The sequence below is a fragment of the Equus asinus genome, chromosome 17 (assembly GCF_041296235.1).
Source record: "Equus asinus isolate D_3611 breed Donkey chromosome 17, EquAss-T2T_v2, whole genome shotgun sequence".
In the NCBI taxonomy this organism is placed as follows: Eukaryota; Metazoa; Chordata; class Mammalia; order Perissodactyla; family Equidae; genus Equus; species Equus asinus.
This window is the reverse complement of record NC_091806.1, coordinates 30,431,299-30,445,250: the sequence shown is the minus strand read 5'-3', so window position 1 is coordinate 30,445,250 and position 13,952 is coordinate 30,431,299. Positions and strand designations below refer to the sequence as shown.

At 39.0% G+C, this 13,952-nt stretch overlaps 1 pseudogene; it reads right to left on the bottom strand.

The window, feature by feature from the left end:
• The window catches only part of LOC106826109 (fatty acid desaturase 2-like protein FADS2B), a 50,066-nt pseudogene extending 37,212 nt beyond the window's left edge, over positions 1-12,854 (bottom strand).
• Between the last annotated feature and the right edge of the window lie 1,098 nt (positions 12,855-13,952).

The following is a 13,952-nucleotide window of genomic DNA, read 5'->3' as shown; positions in this document are numbered from 1 at the left end:
GGGGGTTGGTCAGTAAAGACATACATAAGTCTAACAGTTGTCTATAAAATCATCAGTATTATTTCAGGTGTCGAGTGATCTCTGGCTAGGCTCTGGGGAACTCTGTTGTCTATATGGACCTGTGTTACTGTAGTTAGTGGTACAGTTTACAAAGCGTTTTCAATGTCATCACCTGTGTCATCATATGTGCACATGGCTCTTGCATAGAAGATGAACAAGACAAATGTAATTCACTTAGATTAGCTCAAAGGATGCCTTTGCCGTGAGCTGCTCAATGGATCTACAGAAACAAGATACAGAGTCTCCAATGACATTAGTGTGTGTCTGCTGGCTGGAGGGGTCCTGGTCCTGTGGGCAAGTAGTATGCATATGTGCGTGTGTGTGTAGGTATAATGCCAGCGTTCATTTACAAGTTTGCCACATTATACTGGAGAGTCAGTGCAAAGGCTGGAAAGAACTATATCTTAGCTTAATGACTAGAATGGGTTTAAAATCAGAACAGTTGAGAAAGTGACCAGGGTATAATAAAGAAAGCAGGATTGTTCAGATGTAACAAAGGTGAGAAATTTGAAACAAAAAAGAGAAAGAGTTATGAAAATAATTCTAGAAGCCAAAAATTTTATTTCAAAATTTACTGATGGAACTTTAATAAGATCCTCTGCCTTGGACAAGTCTGGATGGGCTAATCTCTCAAGCCCCCATCAACCTTGAAATTCTGATGGCCATCGATAATTATAATATCATATCTAGAGTGCCTCTCAGCCTGGTCATCTTTTCCAACTCACTTATTGTAAGGAGTAGGGGCTCACCAAAGCCCAGAAAAGTGACAGATCTGAAATTTTCAACAAGTCAGTGACAGATCCTAGAGTTAAACTTATGCTTCCTGACCCCCAGTTGCATGCTCAAACACTAATTTTCTCTATATACATATTTCTGTCTGTGTATATATATATGTAGAGGTATTAAAGAAAATTTATGGTAGACTTTTAGCCCCAGAGTCTAACACTGTTTTAGATTATGAATGATTATCTCATAGCTCTCAGGCACTAGTGGCAATTTATTTTTCATAGAGAAAGTTATTTTGAAAAATAATTGTGCTATGCATCCTCTTCCCTTTTTAACCTAGGACTACCTGCCCTAAATGATGGGGACATATCTAGAGGTTTATCGACAACTAGTACCACCACTGAGTTCATGTTATTGACAGTATCTAAAATTTGTTTAGCATTGTCTATGTTCCAGACCCTGTGCTTTTAAGGCCTTTAACTCTTTCAACAATCTCCCAATAACTTTTGTGAGTTTGGTGCTATTGTTGTTGTGATTTTATAGACAGAGAAACAGAACCACAGAGAGGTTTGGTAGCCGACCTAAACACACACAACTTGTGACTGAGCTGGGTTGTGAGTCCAGGCTGTCCACCCACAGAGCACACTCATCTAAATAAAGAGCTGAGCTTCCTGACACACAGCCTTGTGGGATGAACGGGATGCATGGGGACCTAAGGAGGGAGCCTGAGTGTTCCTCTCAGGGCTGCAGCTAACCAGCTCTGTGACCTCCGATGCCTCCTGTCCCTGTGTGAGCTTGTTTCCTCATTTCCTACAGCAGAAACATAATCTTTATTCTATCTGCCTCACAGTGATATATTATCAGCACTTTGTGAAAATTATTTTACAAGAATTATACAAATGTAAGCTAATTCAAAAAACACATTGTTATAAAATGAAATGTTCAATATTAATAAAAATCCCTTCAAGGTTAATGCAAAACAATCCTAGGGAATTTTTAGTCTTCTAGTGACCCTGTCCTTTGAAAGATAATATATCAGGTAGCTGAAGTGTTAGACAAAGAAAGAGTTGTGCCTTGCCTTGGGGATATTTAAGGAATTGGTCCAGAAAGAAGTGACTTGGAGTCCCAGTTCTTTCACACACCAGCTATGGGAATTTCAGAGAGTGATTTATTTGCCCTGAACTATAATTTCTCAAATGTAAAAAGGGTTGTAGATAAGATATTCACATCTTTCATTCAATGGCTATTTATAAAGTTCTTAGTGCATGTCTGATCTTGCACCGATAGATCCTGAAGACAGAGATGAGCAAAATAGACATATTCTCTGCTCTCACGGACCTTTGTTTCACAGCAAACATAGATACAAACGTCAAACAAATAATTACAACCAGTCACGGGAAAAAATACAGCCGCAATTTGCCTGACATCAAGTAGGCGCTTAGAGACCTGCAGTTACTGTTTGGTTGGGAACCAAAAATTCCATTCCTTTGTTTTACAGAGGTTTAAGAGCTCTGAGGGTTTAAGGAAGAGGACATTGTTTTTGATACATGCAGAATCCACTCCTTCATGCTATGGTAGGCCCACCTTGGCATGTTGACTGATTTCTCACAGAAAACGATAAGTTGGCCCTGAAATATACCTTGTCCCCATCCTCTACATACTCTTGAGTCCTTAGACCTCACTCACATTTTTGTTTCTGTCCTGGCTGGGCTCTCCTGGAGCAAGCTCTCCGATGAGCAGGGGCTTAAGGTACAACTGCACAACGTCAAGCTTCTGGTGTGTGGCTCTGAAGACATCCTGTAAATCAGAGAGGATTGTTAGAGGCTTAAAAGAGACCTGTTGCTCCATAGATTAGTCCCCTTCCTTATCTCATCCTCTGCCCAACTTCGAAACCAATACCAGCTCTGTTATAGAGGATTTGTTTCTCACTGCAGGTTCATGCTTCAAGTTTATCAATGTTACCCTTGGAAACCCTCTCTGAAAACCTCATGGTGGAGATCCACCTACTGAATTCACTGCTTCACTAGGCAAGTCCAATGTACCCAGGTTATCCCTAAGTGTTAAAAGAGATCACTGATCATTTTATTGAGCACCGGAAGAAATTGTTGGCTTCAGTTAATGGGCCACGATGAAACTTCAACGTCCAACATCAGGGTTAGTGTGGAAGTTGCTTACACTATCTGAGGCATGCAGCAACCAAGTCTGTCTGTGTGAATCATATTTCCCACCAAAGTCTCCTTCTTGTGTCTTGCTAAAAGCCCAGGGGAATGAGACTCTTGAATTAAGTTCTTTCTGAAGAAAGGTTAAATTTGATGATGGTAGCTTAAAACAAATGCATAAGAGAGCCTAGGAGCAAAGCTGTTGAGCTCTGGGTTGTCCAAAGTAGCACACTCTTGGCTAAGTTTGTTATTGAAGGAGTCTTCTCACTCTTCCTAAAAAGCACCAGGGCAGTCTCTGCAGGGTTTGTGACAGTCAGACACAGGAAGGAGTTGACCAACTATATTTACTATGTCAGGTCCCACATTGGGTAGCAACTTCAAGTACCTATGAGAAGCAGAAGTGGTTCCTATATCCTGCTTATATTTGAAAGTAAGAGATATTCTCTTCCAGCCTAGGGATTTAAATAGTTTTGGGGGAAGGCTGATTCTCCAAGAGAAAGATGTTAGACTTCTTGCTATTATGGCACTTGGGACAACAGAGATTAAAAATGAACTATGATCAAGGTTGTGACTTGAGTACGTGGAAGCCATAGACATTATTCTGGAGTGCTGGTGTTTCATAGTACTAACAAAGTGTACCCTGGAGCAGCCTTCCTACATCTAAATCTGGCTTTGCCACTTACTAGCTGTGTAACAGTGGACAGGTCTCTTGACCTGTCCCTGCTTGTATTTTGTCTTCTCCAACATGGGGGTGATGATAAAAATAACACAGTTCATTAAGTTTTTGTAAGGATTATGTGACCTAATTAGAATCTGATTTGCATACAGTAAATTCTCATTGTATAATAGCTATGTTTCTTATATTTATACCTGTAGTGATAAGAACTCATTACCTACCTTCTCTTCAATACAGAATCCAGAGATTTTATGCCTAAACTTGAAAGCCTAATGGAGAGTGAGTTCTGAATTAATGAATATAATGAGTCCTCCATGTTCAAATGGTATGAGAAGAATTATATACAAGCCTATTCATAAGAAGGTGCTCATAGAGTGAATAAGGTTAACTAGAATGGTGAAGTTACCTAAGCCAGATATTCATGTCTGTTTAGACTCCTCCAGCCTGTTTACTCATCCATTCCCTCATCATTTATTATAATTTATGTCTCCTAGATATCCTTGGCACTTATCCAATCTTCTCCCTTCCTGTTACACATGCCTTCCTCAGGCCTTCAACATGCTCCCTGGACTCCTTCTTTCACTTTGAATGACTCTTCTCTTAACTGCCAGGCTGCGCTTTCAGAAAAGCAGTGTCTTCTCGTGCCTTATTTTCACCTATTAGCCCTTTGGTACTTCTCTCTTTACTGCTCTACCTACTTTTCAGTTTGAACCATTGTTCAAAGGAGAATCAGGTTATTTAAGTCATTTTGACAACCCAGAGGAGATGCACTTATAATTTTACTTTCATCAACAGCTTAGAAACCTTGGTGGATTTTGTTGTTATGATTGCGGATGGGGAGCGATGCTGTGCTAGAGAAATGTCATGCGTAGCCAAAGGAGAGGGACATGCAGTCAGGATAAAATGCAGACTGCTTAGCTCAGCACCCAAGACACTTCCTCCCTCTCCTCCTTCTCTTTATTCTTCCCCCACCTCTTCCCTCGGTTCATCTTCTCCTCCTTCTCTTCTTTTCATCCTCACGCCATGACAGTCACTGACATTCACTGAGGACGTAATATTTGCTGATATTGTGCTAAGACAAAGTGGCATCCATAAACTTCCTTTTAAAGAAGTGGCTAAGCTGGGATGCCCATTTTGGCTGTGTGCTTACTCATGACACCAATCATATGTGTACTCCACCTTTGTGAAGTTATATTATGTATTTAAAGCAACTGAGGATACTACTTAACTGCTGTAATGTCACATAAAGTTTTAAAGAGTAATTGTTAATACTGGGTATGAGTTTTAAGTATAATAATTATGTTTTATAATCTGCATACTTAAAAACAGCTTCCGAAATCTTTTTGGAAACTTAAATTTTATAACTTTACTAAGTTAAGTTAAATAATAACAATTTATTGGGTAGCTAGGTAATTTCCACATAAGATAAAATATTAAAGGTTAACTACTAAGCATATATTTGTCTGCCTTTGGTTTCTTATATCAAAGAGACTAAAAAGTGCTTAGGTTTATTGATAAATGTGTTTTATATATGCTGAGAAATTTTCTATGAGAAAACATATATTTCTAAAAGGTCTGTATACAAGGAGAGTAAAATATATGTTTTCAGTAAAAAGATATAAAGAATAGAAATATTTTTGTTTCTTGAGTTGAGAAAGATAAATTTGTCCTAAAGTGCTGGGACAAATTCTGAATGTAAAAAAAGTAACCAAAAGTTTGTAAAAGTAAAACCCTAAAGAGATTTATATATGGTCAAGTTGGCCAGGATTAAAGTATATCCAATTAAGTAAATAAACTTATATGTCAAAAGTAAACCAATACAAAATTAAAACTTGGTTTCCTCTTTCTTAAAACGTTAATTTTCCTAAATTTTTTAACTTTTCTTGATAAAAAGATTATAAAAAGGCTTTTTTTGACTATTTTAACTCTGTTTCCCCTTGACTGTTTCTGCTGTCACTTTGAATAGATACCTGAACGTGGTTTTACAGTGAACTTTGTTTCCTATCTGAAAAAATGTTTTAAAGCTTTTAATACTTTTGACAAGCTTTCCCCCACATACAAATATTCAAGTCTTCTATAAAAAGCTTTCTTTTGACCTTGAACAGGAGGGAAGGTTTCTCTGGGGATTTTCAGAGGGCCCCTGGCACTTCTTGGAGAAATTTGCTCTCTTCCTATAAGAAAAGAATGCTAAACTAATAAGGCTTATTTTGTATGTTAAATTACATGAGAAGCATTGTCAAATGAGTAATGATAAACTTTCTTAAATGGTATTATGTAAATGAGTGTTATTGACATAAATATTTTAAAAATTATCTGATCTATTCCGATTGTCAGCTATAATCCTGATTATTATCTCAAAATGTTATATATCACAGACATGGTCAAATGCCTTTGTCAGTTACCATCTTTGAATGTTTTGTTATTTATGAACAGTGGCCGTTTTACTCTGATGTTTTTGCAAATACGTTTCATTTTCAGAGAAATTCATGGAAAGGACTCTCACACTCTAGAATACAGGTTTCCAATAAACGTTCAGATTGTAAAACCAAACTGGGTAAAAATTACAGAACTCCAACAGAGAAACGACCTCACAAACTGCCGACAGAAAATTAAGATCAAGAACCAATTACACAGGACAGAATAAACTGATAGGGGTGATTATAATTTTTATGACTTTTTAATTGAGATATTACTGATTTTTAATATTTTGCTTTTTTTCAGAGTTAAGAAGACCTTTTTCTCTATTCTCTTAAAGAACTATGTCTTGCAGCAATTTATAAACAAAATTGAAACATTTGTCTTTTCCTCCCTATCTGAGTCCCCCAAAATGCGAAAACTTCCGCTAAGTAAGTATTCTTATTCTTATGGCAATATAGTTGTTTGCATAAGTCCAATAAGAATCTGTTCTTCTTTTAACAGGACACAATTGGAAACACTGGTTATATTACCAAGGCTTTGACTGGAACATCATATTTTAAAAGAACATAGAGGCTTGGATATAGCAAGACAGCTTTTGAGGAATGAAGGTTGACATTCTGGAATAAAGCCACTTGGAAATATTGGCCTGGTACTGTGCTTATGGGTTTGTAACCTGGTAAGGTTGAGCAAAGAATGTCGCTCCCTCTGGCAGGTACAAGGAGCCTCAATATTTTGGGGAACCTCATGAGGAGAGGGATTCCCCCAAATCTGTAGGTACTGCAGGCAGAATGTGATAACAGGTCCTTTGCCTGGCTTTCCTTGAGAGACCTTTAAAGTTCAACCTGAGATTCCTTATAAGGTTCCAGCAAAGCAGATTAAAAAGAGCCTATATGATCAATTACTATTCTTGCTGTACTTAGGTAAATAATTATGCCAAATTTATTAAAACTTGACTAATTTTGCGAACCACTTAGTCTTAATTTGGCTATGTCTAGTGAAATTGAGGGTGATTTTAGGGAGGAAGATTATGTTTCAATAGAAACTATAATACATGTTTATAAATATTGAATTTTAATTTTTTCAGTTGTCTTTAAAATTTTTGTTTTACTTCTGTTAACTGGACTGGCTCTTGAATTCTTCATCTCCTGAAATATCTGGCTAAAAACCTCCAAACTAACATTTTCAGGGTTTTTTTCCCCCATTATTTTCATTTAGAGTCATTGAAAACTAAATCTGCCCTTTTTCCTAAAGCCTTACAAACTGAAGCTGGAAAACCCAATATAAACTTAAGACAGATTCATGTTTACTGCTGTGTAAGCCACTCAAAAAGCTACCTGAGTGGCCAATGACACCATCAGAGACATTTCAAACTGCAAAAGATGCTTTGACCCTGACTTCTAAGAATCTTGATTGGCTGCCCCTGGGCTCAGAAACTGGTTTATAATTTGCCCCAATCATTAACTTTGTTTTTCTCTTTTTGTTTCTCTAGAAAAACTTCTTATTAAATACCTGGGTACTTACTTACATGATACAGGCCTACTTTCAGGAGCCCACCAGCATCAGTGCCTTATTAAAAGACTGGTTCAATGAGATGAAACAACCTATGCCCCATTTCAGCAAGAAGTAGCTAGATTGGTCATACCCCAAATCCCTCAAGATTGAGGGATGGACATAAAATAGGGGGGAGTTGATACTGACCCTGATGTCAGTTTCCCCACGTTAAACCCAGCATATATGGGGTTAAAACCAAAACACTCATTCCCTGCTTACTCTCTGGCTTCCTGGCTCCAGAATCCACTATCCTCCATGGAGACAGACACCGTTAAGGACAAGCACCTGGACTATCTCCTCCCGCAAAGAGATACGGGCTGGTGGGAAAGCTGCTGACCAGAAAGGTCATGAGTTCCCTCCTCTCTGCAAGTGCCTCAAGGCCAAAGACAGGCCGGTGGGAAAGCTCTGACCAGCAAGGCCATATGCTCCCCATCCCCTACCTAAAACCCCAAATAAAAACCTTTCCTTTTAGCTTTTTGGGGAGTTTGGGATTTCAGCATTAGCTGCCCTCTCTCCTTACTCAGTGCTGTGCAAAAATAAAATTCCTACTTTCTTCCACCACACCCAGTGTCAGAGATTGGCTTGCTGTGCAACGGGTGAACGAACTCACTTCAGGTTCGGTAACATTTGTACACATCCTCTCTTCCCATTGCCCTAGTCTTGCCTCTATTGGCTTTGCTCATTTCAAGCAATTTGGAATTCCAAGCAATTTGGAATTCTCTTTTTTGGAGCTGTACACAACTCTACCCTCCTTCACAATGCAATCCTCCAGATAGTTGAAATGGACTTTGTTGTATTTCCTCTAAGTTTTTGTCATTCATTCCCTATTATGTTGAGCTTTGACTCTCATGAGAAAGAACTTGAGTTTCTCAGTGTCCCTCCTTGAGTGTGGTGTCCAGAGATACGTTTGGGCTGCTCAGCACATAGGATCATAAACCTGCTTTCTTTGTTCCAAACGTGCTGCTCATGGACACACATCACAAGACTGAAAATATCTCTTTCAGGGAGGCTGGAACACACCATTCCTGTATATAAAAATTGCAGCTAGTTTACGTATGGGCTCCTTTACCTCTTTTGCCCTTCCCCACACCTCTTACCCTCTGGTAACTATCTATCTGTTTCTTTATCCATTGCTGGTGAACGTGATGCAGTCTACATGGAAACTGACATATAATAATGTATACCTGAAATTTACACAATTTTATAAGTCAACATTACCTCAATAAAATGACTTAAAGGAAAAGAAACGCATGCGCCCAAATTTCTCTAAGAAAACTGCAACTGTTTTGTATACGTTATTATATCCCACTTAAAAAAATCTTTGATTAAATTCAAGCATTTCTGGGGAAAGAAGCAAAAAAAAATTATTGTGGCTATTTATTTATATGTATTTCCTGTGATCAAATGCTTCGTGATCCTCATTGTAATGATTACAAAATAGCCCAACATGTGGATATATTGTGATCCATATAATCAGTTCTTGGTCTTATAGGTTGTTTCTGACTTTTCTGAGTTGAGCTATTCCAGGTAGGAAGACCTGGCCTAGGCTCTAGTTTTTGGCACTGAGTCAGTAGCTTTAAATCATGTAGTTTGGAAACAATCAGACAACTCATATGTGCCACAATAGGAGCTGACATGCCAATTTTTTTTATGAACTTATTTCCCTCAGTATGGTCTGTGGAGAAAATTACAACCCATCTCAGGAGAAGTAAGTAATAATAAAACACAGGAGGGGCATTTTTTGAGTGTTTAAGCTGTGCCAAGCACCAAAGGGATCACTTTATTTTATCTCCACTGATTTTTATAACAATACTGAGATGAAGGTATTCTTGTTCCCACTTTCCAGAGAAAGGAGCCAAGGCTCCAAGAGCTTTAGTAACCTCCTCAGGAGATTCCTAGTGATGGAGCCCAGATGCAAACCAGTCCTGTTTCATTCCCAAACCTCTACTCTTTATCCTTAAAAAGGCTGGAAACCTAATAAGGATTTTAGAATGGTGACTACATGAATGAATGAATTAATGACCCTATGGGACAGAGTACTTAGGTATCATGATTCACCTTTGATGAGGATGGAGGATTGAAGACTATTTCTGTGTAAATAAGAAAAGGGTACTCGTTCTGGGCAGATGCAGCCATGGGTCCAGGGCTGGCACACAGAGTCCATACTTTGGTCCATATTTGCCTTTCAGGGTGCAACCTGTAAACACCTCTTAAGTTCTAGAGTAAGCACTGACCTCATGCCCTCTGACTTTATGTTCTGCCCCCTTCACTAGAGAGCACGATGCCTCTCCACCCTTCCAGGACCCCTCTCTTCCCAATCAGATGACAACAAATATAATCAGATTTCTAAGCTGGTATTAAACAGGATGTAAAATTCACAAGCTGAGGTACGGATAGTGGTGATATGAATAATAATAGTTACAATTTAATAAACTTTATTAAGTGCCTGACATTATGCTAATCACTTTATGAGCATTAGTCACATTTACCATAAACCAGTTATAGGGAAGGTCATTGCCATTTTGAAGATTATGGAACTGAGGTTCAGACCCTGTTAATATCTTACCCAGGTTCACATAACCGATTCTAAAGCTCAGGGTCCCCATACTCTGAGGAGCCCTGGAGTGTGGTGCTTGTCAGAATTCTCCTGGCACCTTCACATTCTTCTTGAGTCACCTTCCTTTGGAGTAGATTGTCTATGAACATTTTTGGCTTTACATTCCTAAAGTCTGAGGTACATTGCTGGCCATGCCCAGAATTTTCATTCTAAAGTTATGAATTCTAAAGTGGCTTGGATATTTTTCCCTAAGGTTCTGATGATTTGATTTTATTAATCAATTCCTCCTGTTGACTAGAATTGGATTCAGTATCATGGTCTTTTCCTAAGTTCTGGGAGATGAAAGTCACCACCAAATTACAGATTTATCAGCTGACCTGCCTCAAGATGAATGAGTGTATCAGTTATTTTCATGGTGGTCTGACTTGTGTCACAAAAGCATTATCCACATTATCTCCGAGTTGTGGGAATAATGGGATGGGTTAGACAGGGATCTGTAGTATTTTTTTCTCATTTTATTTTTGTTAATCTTCTTCCTTTATTTTTTTATTTTAGTTTTTAAATTTCCTTTTGGTGAGGAAGATTGGCGTGGAGCTAACATTTGTGCCAATATTCAACTATTTGGTATGTGGGACACTGTCACAGCATGTCTTAATGAGAGGTGTACAGGTCCATGGCTAGAATCCAAAGCTGTGAACCCCTACCACCACAGCAGAGCATGCCAACTTAGCCACAACGCCACTGCGCTGGCCCCTCTCTCTTATTATTTTTGCACAACTGCTTTCCACCTTGCTTCTTCTACCCTCAGCTTTCTGGATTCCTACACAGCAAGTATCTTCCTGACACACACAATACTCCTCTCTCTTGCTCCAAGCTCATGCTCCTTTTCCCAGGAAAAGGTTGAACTTTGTTTAAGAAATAACAGATCTGACAGAAGTGGTGAGGAAGTAGCAAGGTATGTTCATGAAGGAATAAATCTGACTGCAGAATCAAGACAGAAAGCTAGAAGAAGATCCTGGCCAGAGAAAGGAGATGAGAATTGTGGAAAAAAGATGCAGATCCCATCAAAAGACAAAATCTTGCTTACTTTGCAAATTTGCCCAGTGAATACTTAGTCTGTTATTGTTAGCGCAGTACCATTTGCAGAGTGGTGCTTAGCGAATCAGTGTTTTCAATCCTATTCTTTGAAACCAGCTGGAGAATTTATATACTATACTGCGAAAACAAAGGAAATAAAGTAAAAAACTGCCAGGTTTTATATTTCTGCCCAATTACATATTATTTTCAGAGTTTGGGTTATTTATTTGGCTCCTCTAATTCTCTGTTTCTCTATCTGTACAATGTGCAGAATAAAATTCCTAACTGGGATAAAACAAACTTACTTGTAGAATATTGTAAAAGAGATTCCTAAGTGAATTAAGGGTTTGAGAGAGCTCCCTATGAAAGAGTAAATGGAAATTTAATTTGGTAAGGACTCAGCTGTAAAAGGCTCTTTGGTCAAAAACCTACCTAATTCCAAATTTGGCACTATTACTTGCTGGCTGTATGACACATTATTTACCTCTTTGAACATTAATTTTCCCTCTGTAATATGGGATAATATCCACCTTCCTCATGGTGAGGTCAAAGTGAGGTGAATCATTTGAATGTGTCTAGAGTATTCTAGGCATCCAATAAACTTATAGTTGTTTTTTCCTTAGCCATTTTGGTGGTGGACGGTGATGAGGAGAAGCAGTGAAGAAAAGTAGAAAGACTAGAATTTCAGAAAGATAAAGGTTTTGAATCTGAGATCTGCTGCTGGGTGACCTTGGGCCAGTCACGTAATGTCTCTCATTTCAATTTTTTCATCTGTAAAAGAGCGTTGTATTACCTGTATTACACTGAATCAGCTGCAGGATGCAAGAGAGCTCTAGAAGTCTAAAAACCTATGTAATTCTAGGTTTTCATCATTGATGTTAACCTTTTGATGCCTAACAGGTGAACCTCTGTCTTTACTTTAGACACTCCAATTATAAGAGTATGAGAAATTTTTACTTGTGTGTAGACATATTTGTCCGGATTTTAATCACCTATTGGTAAATTTCTTGTTACAAAAAAAGTGACTCCACTTCAAAAGGAAACAAAATGTCAAGAACACAACAAAACTCAGAATACACAAACATGCTATCCACAACTTCTGAGTCCATCCCCAAACTAGTGCTAGATCTTAAGGCTTAATTTGCACCCAAATTCCTGTTGGATAGGAATCCTGCAAAATTGGTTTTGGGGGAGAGGAGTGATTGTGGTGCCTGCACACGTTCTCGAAGTACTTTTGGGAAGAGAACCAAGGTCCTAATCACACAGCAGCTGGAAGACAGAGAGGATAGAACTTTGAGTTCCTTACCATGGCATCATCCCCGGCATAGTGGTTGAGGACCCAGCGGCCACCTGGATGCCTCTTGGCCCAGCCAGTGACATCGTAGACCTTGTGATTGATCACCAGCCACTGGTCAGACTCCTGATTGTGTCTCTGGATCTCCTGCCAGCTGTATGTGTTAAGGATTTCTCTGGGTGTGTCACAGCACTTCCCATTTGCCTCCTGCTTTACAGAAGCCTCGGCTTTCTCATTTGCTACTGGTTTCCAGTTCCCTTGAGGTTTTTCATACAGGTAAGGCTGACTCTTTCCTACAAGACTCCCATTGCCCTCATATTTCTCCTCAAATTTCATCATCACTGAACCTCTGGGATTTCTGAGTTGACTCTTGAAATTTCTAATCCTCCCCTGTGACTGGAATATTAAAATGACCCTTTTCCTCTCCTCTTATTCCATTGCCATGTTATGCCTACACAGAAAAAATTTCAGCTTAGTTGTCTGCTCACAAACCTGACAGTAAACACTTTCCCGGCCTCTATCTTCTCTATCCTGAATCTTTTCTGCCCTGATGGAGCCTGTGTCCCCTTTTCTCCTGGGAGGTTGGCCCACCTGTCTCTCTTCACTCCTCTCCTTCTTGGCTGATCTCTTAGTAGCATCCTCCTTCTTCATTAAATGTCCCTTAGTATGGAGCTGAGGCCAATGGCAGTGGGGCTGAATGTTGTGTCACCCAGGAAGGAGGGCCTAGGCTCGGGTCACATGACTGCCCTGTTAGGTGTCTTGCTGGGTTGGCTTCACCTGCTCTCTGACCTGCATGTGAATGGAGATATTTAGATTTCTTAATTGAACATGTGAGTGTTTCTAATCTTCTTCAAAAACATTTTTTCAAAGACAGGTTTAGGTTTACCCAAAAAGAAAATCAACAGTAAACCAGTTTCTCTCTTTTACTTCCCTTTGAAAGCTGACTAAATCTATCAATATGCCTAAAGAAAATAGCAACTCACATTTGCTAGCACACAGGATTATTTTCACAACCCTTGTCACATGCTGTGTCTGATTGAATTTCCACAGTGTTCTTTTCAGGAAGGTGCTATTAGTGTCCCATTTTCCAGGTGAGAAAAGACAGGCTGAAGATCTCAGGTATCTGCCAGAGTCACCCTGCCAGTGAGAAGTAAACGGGGGCATGAATTCAGATTTTCTGATTAAAATCTCAAACTCCTTCCACTCTGTTCTCCAAACCAAGTGTCTAGACATACACATGTAATCATAACTTGAGTCAGTGGTTTAGAAAAGAGGCAGAAAGAGACATTCCAGGGTGGTGGAGGAAGTGGGGTTAGGACAAGGGTCTTAATTTTAAGACAACAGGCATCATGAAATAATAGAAAAAGCCCATTTTCATATTTGGGAATCAGTCCCAAGTGAATGGGCAGTAACTCAGGCCAAGATTTATGTACT